Below are 8273 nucleotides of genomic sequence, written 5' to 3'. Positions count from 1 at the left end.
CTACTTCCGTTGTTTAACCGCTACGTTATTGAAATTTTTACCAATTTCACACAAAAGTTTCAGTCCATTAACCCGCTAAGTATTATCTGATCTTCACGTTGGTTTGTACGCTTCTTCTTTATCATAAACTCAAACTTTGTTTAAATTTTGCGGGTTATTATTTTGACCTACAGAGCCGCTACAAAATTGGTTAAAATTTTGTTGTTGGTCCATTTCATTCCGTGAACATTTCACGATCAACACCAAAAACTAATCATTTCTATTATGGCCCGAACCCAATCTCCTTAAAAAATTTGTTACAATCGGTCCATAATTGCGGCCTTAAAAGCTTGTTTACAATTTTTAATGGACGGACACACATCACTAAATCGCTTTATCTCGTCGAGATACGAATTTTGGCATACCAAATAAGGGGTCTAGGACGAATATTTCGTAGCATGTAGCATGGGATAAAAATGTGGTTCTCTACACAGAACCCATTATATATTAGGCAGTAGGCCCGTTATCTAGCAAACACTTTATTGCAATTTACATCAGAGGAAAGGTCAGTAGTTTTTTCCCATATGTTGTCTACTTTGCGAAATATATATGTCCTCAAGGAATTAAAATATCGACCAAAAATAAAATTTTTATATTTTTCATACGAAAGTAATGGTCCATTTCACCCGCTAAAGAATATCAGATCATCATTCAAAATTGTAGGCATCTTTTTCGACCTATACTCTTACCCGGTGCAAAATTTCGTGACTATTGATGTATAATTGCGACTTCTAGCGAGTTTATTATTACACTACAAACAAATAACGGAATATATTAGGCTGTAACTCTGTTATCTGATCATGCACACCAACATAATTGGCATCAATTGAAAGGTCAAGCGTTCCACTTTCAAGTATATCTCACTTGTCCGGAATGTCACTTCCAGGAATTAAGATATAAGCTGTATATTAAAAATTTTCACAATTTTCACACAAAAGTTTTGGTCCATTTAACCCTCTAAATATTATCCGATCGCCATCTCAAATTGCAAGCTTCTCCTTTGTTACGCGTTAATCGGACTATTATTGAGACCTAGAAAATTGGATAAATATTATGTTGTTGGTCCATTTCACCCGCTAAATATTTCACGATCATCACCAATAAGAATAGGGATCAATTCTGATCTGAACCCGACCTCCATAAAAAATTTCGTGACGATCGGTCCATAATTGCGGCCTAGAGCGTGTTTACAATTTATAATGGACAGACGGACGGACAGACACACATCTCAAAATCGCTTTATCTCGTCGAGATATGAAGATTGGTATACCACATTGGGGGTCTCCGACGAATATTTCGCGGTGTTACATGAATTTTTACCAAAACAAACTTATAATACCCTTTTCCTTTGGCTCCCTTCTGGGGCCATCCCTGTACATTCCATGAAAATTTTAGGAAAATCGGTTCAGTAGTTTTTGCAGAAAAACTTTAAATTGAAATGAAAATTGAAGAATTTTCTTTCCATAAGAACATATCGTCGGTGTCATGCTTAAGTGTTCCATACTCCATTTGCCCGTTTTGAGATAATCGCATTTTAACGTTTTGCGTCACAACTGTGTGGTGCTGACTAAAGCAAATATTTATATTTTTGACTTGAAATATTAATAATAGTATATCGAACATATTTGAAAAAATTTAGAGGAATATGTATTGGAAAATAAAAGTTATAGAGATTTTTTTTAAAAAAAGAATTTGTGTCGATTTGTTCCATATCCGCACTTATGACACAAATGTGAAATATTGTAAATCACATGGAACAAAGTGACAAAAAATTTTCCATATTTGCCTCAATAAATTAAATACTTCTAAATCGAAAATTAAATTCTGATTTTTGAAATGCGTTTTTAAACTTCTAAGTTTTTAAAATATTAATTTCATAACTGAAAAAAGTTGATGCTTTTCCGTCGAGGCGTGGATATCTCGGAAACTAGAGCAGATAGGAGAAAGCCGACTAGAAATTCAGAAAGAGCATACCGGAAAACCCTAGAAACCACCTGTATCTCAAAAAGTCAAAAATGGCGTATGGAACACTTAAGCATGACACCGACCATATGTTGGGCATTTGATTTTTAATCATAAAGATATGGCGTTTTTTTAATGTGGCAAAGGGATGTACCTCGAAATTCTAGAAAAATTGCATTTTATTTCTACCGGAGGCCATCCTTGTACATTCCCTGAAATTTTGATAGTTGTCGGAAAATAACAACAACCAATCGTCCACGGTGATTTGTGTCTATTTTTAGATTCACTTTTTCGACATTTTTCGACAACTATCAAAGTAGTTGTGTGCATTCTCTGCAATGTGGAGACACATGACAGTGGGAGTAGTTAATTTGGTTTACATATGCGGCTGCGAGAGTTTTTAGGTTGAATTCGCATTTAAACGAATTCATCAGTCACTCTTATTCTTGAGCTCGAGTCGTCATAAAATTGGGGAAGGGTTCTCTGTTTCAATACAAAGAACTAAGATAACTGATGAGTCCAAGTGGCGTTGACAAAATTAGTCTTCTCTGCCATCCCCTAAAGTAATAAATTTTAACTACATCCCACTTTAAACTTGTTGTTTTTAAATTTGATAACAACAAATATGAGATTAAGCTTGACTTACCTACAAATAGTAAGTAAAGTAAAATGAAAATAAAATTATTATAAAATGAAAATAAAGTAAAAAAAATAAAAATTAAATAAAAGAAAAATAAAAATTAAATTAAAATAAAGTAAAGTAAATATAAAATAAAAAACTCTGAAATAGAGCTTATTCTAAGGGATTTGTGGGGTGGTTCGGAGGTTGCAAGTTCGGAATGGGGTGGTTCGCAGGTTCGAAGTTCGGAGGGTAAAAATTCAGAATAGGATGGTTGGGAGGTTGGAAGTTCGGTATGGGGTTGTTTGCAGGATGGAAATTCTGAGGGTGGAAGTTGGGAGAGGGAAGTTCAGAGGGGCGGATCCTTCTAATTTCTTGTCATTACCGTGTTTTCAATATTTCCGAACAAAATCTCCCTTTGTTACGTTTTAAAAACTTTACTTATTTTAACAAGGAACATTGGCAAAGAGAACGTTTACCCCGCAAATTTTAGGCAAACTTATCAAAATTTGGTCTACAAAAACGAAATGCAAAGTTTTCTGTAGAACGAACCAGCACAATTTTTTGCAAAATCTTACAAAAATACACTTTGCAGTTAAAACTTTTCACTTATCAGAATTTTCAAAATTTTTTTGAAAACTTTGCAAACTCAATTTGTCATTAGCAGCTTATCACTTATCAAAAATAAGGTTTCTGTGGAACGGAAAAATTTGCGAATTGTCAAAAATATTGCTAAGTGCAAAATGAAAAATTGAAAAGTAGCCCAGTCAAAATAGACATGCGTATAAGGGGGAGATAGCAAAAAGTCCCACAAAGCTGAATTTTGGTTCACTATTAGAAGCAACGTCCTAAAAGTCCCCATCGATCCCATGTGTGCAAAACAAGTTATTCGGGGTCAAAGGTCATTTTTGGAGGCATTATTCAGTTTTTTTTTTTAATTTTTTAAAAAACGGTAAGACTTAGCAAAAGCCAGCTAAAGTAAAAGTTGTAGATTTAATAATAGTCTACAAGAGTGGTCTTTACGATTTTTAAAAAGACTTACCATTTTCGAGATATCTCGATCTAAATTCTGAGGCGAACCGGTTAAAGTAACGACACTATGTGTTAGGTACTTCCATGAGCTTTCAAACTATATCCACCTTGCAGTATTCGGGCCAATAGAACCGGGTCTAACACGGTTTTTAAATTTGGACTTTCAGGTCGAATAACCGGCGAACCGAATCCTCCACGCTTGAAAATTATACATTTCCGTAATCAGCGGAACAAACCCTAACTTCGGACAAAACTTGAAAAAAAAAATCGGAGAGTTTCCGTTGGTGTCGTTCCCGTGGGGCTTTCGATTACACATGTGGGTTAAATGGGCTATTTTTGCTATTTTTTAAAATGACTATAACATTCAATAACTTTACTAAACACGCTCCGGTTTTGTTGGAAATTTTTTAAAAGATATGTATAATTTCGCTCTTCAAGAAAATATATATTTTTTGGGGGGACAGACCCGGTTACTTCGCTTATTTTAGCCGGTTCGTCTTAATATGTCCATATCTCCGTTATAAGTACATACAAATCATGTGTTTTTTTAGAACAGCTATATCTCAAGAATGGTTCCTTCTAGGAAAAAAATTATAAAAACCAAACTTGTAGACAATTTTTCTGTCTACAATATTTACTTTAGTCACTTTTTGATTAGATCAAACGTTTTCAAAAAATAAATCCAAAACCTAAAAATCCTTAAAATTTGACCTTAGACCCTGAATAACTTTTTTTGCACACATGGGATCGATGGGGACTTTTAGTATGTTGCTTCTAATGACAAACCCTAGCTCTCCACCAAAATTCAGCTTTGTTGAAATTTTTGCTTTTTCAATGTCTATTTTGATTGGCCTATAGGGCCCCGGTCTGGTCTTCTATAAGGAGACCTCCTGGACTTCTATAAGAAGACCTGCTAGCTTTCTATAAGAAGACCTACCTACAGTCTATAAGAAGACCTGTTGAATGTCAATAAAATGACTTGCGGAATTTTCATGTCTTTATCATATATGAATAAAACAACGATGTAGAAAAAAAATTGTTCGAAATCGTAGTCGAGATATTTCTTTTGGGTTTGGGCGTCGGGTTAGTAACCCTCCCCTAGAAAAAACAGCCTACTATGAAAAAACTAAAGAAAAGAAAAACAAACCCCTCTAAAGTTGACGAACCCCGCAAACGTTTTGAGGACCATGATCTGCGAATCTGCACCTGGAATGTTCGCACTCTTTATAGAGAAGGTGCAGTCTTTGCATTGGCAGACGAACTTGAAAAGTACAAGACCGATATTACTGCCAAACAGGAAATACGATGGATTGGGAAAGGCGTCACAACAACACCTAAAGCTGCAATCACAACAGATAGCCACAGCATATTCCACTCAACTAGCCCAATTGCTTAATCAAAGCACTCCTCATCCAGATAACATATCAGCGCAATGGCATAGAATTGCCCGCTCCATGCAAACATCCGCAAAATCCATACTTGGATACCAGAGACCTCCACCAAGAAATCCATGGTATGATCAGGAGTGTCGTGCTGCCAACGAAGAGAAAAATGCGGCATATAGGGCTACTTTACAATCCGTAGCAACGCGTAGCGCACGAGAGAGATACAGCGAGAAAAGGAGAGAGGAGAAACGTCTTTTCCGCAGGAAAAAGAGAGAGATGGAAAAGCGGGAGTGTGAAAAAATCGAGATGTACAGGAGCCAGAATGAAGTCCGAAAATTCTACCAAAGAGTCAAGCATCAAACTGATGGCTTTGGTACAGGCACATCCTCCTGTAGAGACCAGCAAGGTAATTTGGTAACTGATACAGATAGTGTACTCAGGATATGGAAAGAACATTTTTGAAATCTGTTGGTATCCAATAGCAGCGAAGACGACGAAGATACCACAGTCCCAATCTCAGAAGATGGTATTGAATGTATACCGCCCAGCCAAGATGAGGTAAAGACAGCAATAAATCGGCTGAAGAATAATAAGGCAGCAGGGGCCGATGGTTTACGAGCCGAGCTGTTCAAAACCGGAGGCGACACGCTGATAAGGTGTATTCATCAGCTAGTTAGCTCCATCTGGCAGGAAGAACGAGTACTCGACGATTGAGACCTGAGTATCCTGTGCCCCGTCCACAAGAAGGGAGATAAGACTGTATGCTCTAACTATAGGGGCATAGGTCTACTCCCTATTGCCTACAAGATCGTGTCAGGGATATTGTGCGAACGACTAAAGCCCATGGTCAACGAAATAATTGGACCATACCAATGCGGCTTTAGACCTGGCAAGTCCACCATTGACCAGATATTTACCCTGCGGCAAATCCTGGAGAAGACCCAAGAGATGCAGATCGACACCTACCACCTTTTTGTCGATTATAAAGCAGCCTTCGACAGCCCGCTGCGTTCAAAGGTATTCCAAGCCATGTCTGAATTTGGTATCCCCGCAAAGCTCATCCGGCTTTGTAAAATGACTTTAACTGACACGAGGTCCTCAGTTAAAATAGGAAAGAACCTCTCCGAAGAGTTTGGTACCAAAAGAGGTTTCAGACAAGGAGACAGCCTTTCGTGTGACCTCTTCAACATCCTGCTAGAAAAGATTATACGAGCGGCAAACGTCAAAAAAAGTGGCACAATCTACACCAATAGTCACATGTTACTTGCTTATGCTGATGATATAGACATCACGGGACGATCAGTAAAGGAAGTAACTGATACCTTTAGGAAGGTCGAAGCAGAATCTGCGAAAGTGGGTCTGGCGGTAAACGGCGAAATACCAAATTGATAGTGTCGACGCGCAAAGCGTCCATAGAGCTCGGACCAACTGTGGAAGTTGGTACCTACAATTTTGAGGTAGTTAAAGACTTCATCTACCTCGGCACCGCCGTAGACACAACAAACGACATCAGTTGTAAAATAAAAAGAATAATTGTATTGGCTAACAGATGCTTCTTTGGCTTAAGTAAGCAGTTTAAAAACAAAGCCACATCTCGTCAAAAAAATAACGCTTTACAAAACTCTGATAATACCCATGCTGATGTATGGTTCCGAAGCCTGGGTACTTGCGCAAGCAGATAAGGCAGTGCTTGCTGTGTGTTTGAGAGAAAATTTCTTCGAAAGATCTACGGACCAATCTGCGTTGACGGTGAATATCGACGTCGCATGAACCGCGAGCTGTATCTGATATACAACGACATCAATACAGTTAAACGTATTGAGATGCAACGATTGCGTTGGCTAGGCCATATCATAAGAATAAGCGATGATGAACCCGCTAAAAATGAGTATAAATATGAGCCTTGGCGGTGCACGCAGAATTGGCAGGCCAATGAATAGATGGCGCAAACAAGTGGATGAAGAGATGACAAGGAGCGGTATTCCAGAAAGAGAAGCAATAGACAGAGAGAAACGGAGATCTTTTCTTAGTTAGGCCAATAGAACAAATGTTCTGTAATGGGCCAGCTAAACACAAAACTTCTACACCAAAAATTGTCAAAATAGGTTCATGACTTGGTATTTCGGTATTTTCAGTATTTTCGCTACATTTTTGGACCGAACTCCCTATAATTTGAGATTCCCAGTGGTCACAAAACTTCTTCACCAAATATTGTCAACACAGGTCGATGTTTTGAGATAGCCCCCATATAATGGCACCTCCCGATTTTCGGTATTTTGAAGATTTTAGCTACCTTTTTTGATGGAAGTACCTGTAATTTGATGTTTGCGGTTCCAAGTGGTCACAAAACATCTCCACCAACAAATTGTCAACTTAGGTCCATGTTTTGGCATAGCCCCCATATAATGGCACCTTTTGATTTTCGTTGTTTTTGAGATTTTAGCTAAAATGTTTAACCACACTAGCTCAGTGTGAACATAGGTCCAAGTTTTGGTATTTCTGGAATTTTAACAACTTTTTGAACGAACTGCCTGTTAATTGGCATTTGAAGTTCCCACTGATCACAAATCTTCTCCACCAAAAATTATCAACATAGATCCATGTTTTGGTATGACGGTACCTCCCGATTTTCGTTATTTAGAGCATTTTAGTTACAATTTTTAACAAAACTGATTTGCCATTTGAGGTTCCTAGCAGTCATGACACCTCTCCACTGAAATTTGTCAATATAGGTCAATGTTTTAATATAGGTCCCATATAACGGTACCTCGCGACTTTAAGTTTATTGAGATTTTTAACTACTTTTTGACCGAAACACCTTTTATTTGACATTTGAGGTTCAAAGTTGTCAAAAAAACTTTTCCACCAAAATTGTCAGTAGTCAGGGGTTTAGCTACATGCGTTGACCGAACTATCTGTAATTTGACCTTTGAGGTTCCCAGTGGTCACAAATTTTCAACACCAAAAATTTTCAACATAGGTCCACTATATGATATAGCCTCAATATAAAGGTGACGCTCGAGCCCCTTTTTTACTTGTTTGTGACGACCAAAAATCACCTGGGTTCATTTTTGCCCACACCCAGTGAAGTTTTCATATTGAATTGTTTTCCTTTGTATATACTAAATAAATTAATTTAATCTTAACCAATGTGAGCGACTTTTGTGTTCTGAGGCCACATTACAGAGAAAGAGAGAGATCCACCGTTATCTCCCAAAAACAACGAGGCAGCAGTC

Source organism: Musca autumnalis, unplaced genomic scaffold (genome assembly GCF_047663935.1).
Source record: "Musca autumnalis isolate F117 unplaced genomic scaffold, ASM4766393v1 scaffold_2, whole genome shotgun sequence".
NCBI classification, from domain to species: Eukaryota; Metazoa; Arthropoda; class Insecta; order Diptera; family Muscidae; genus Musca; species Musca autumnalis.
Note: the sequence above shows the minus strand (reverse complement) of the source record.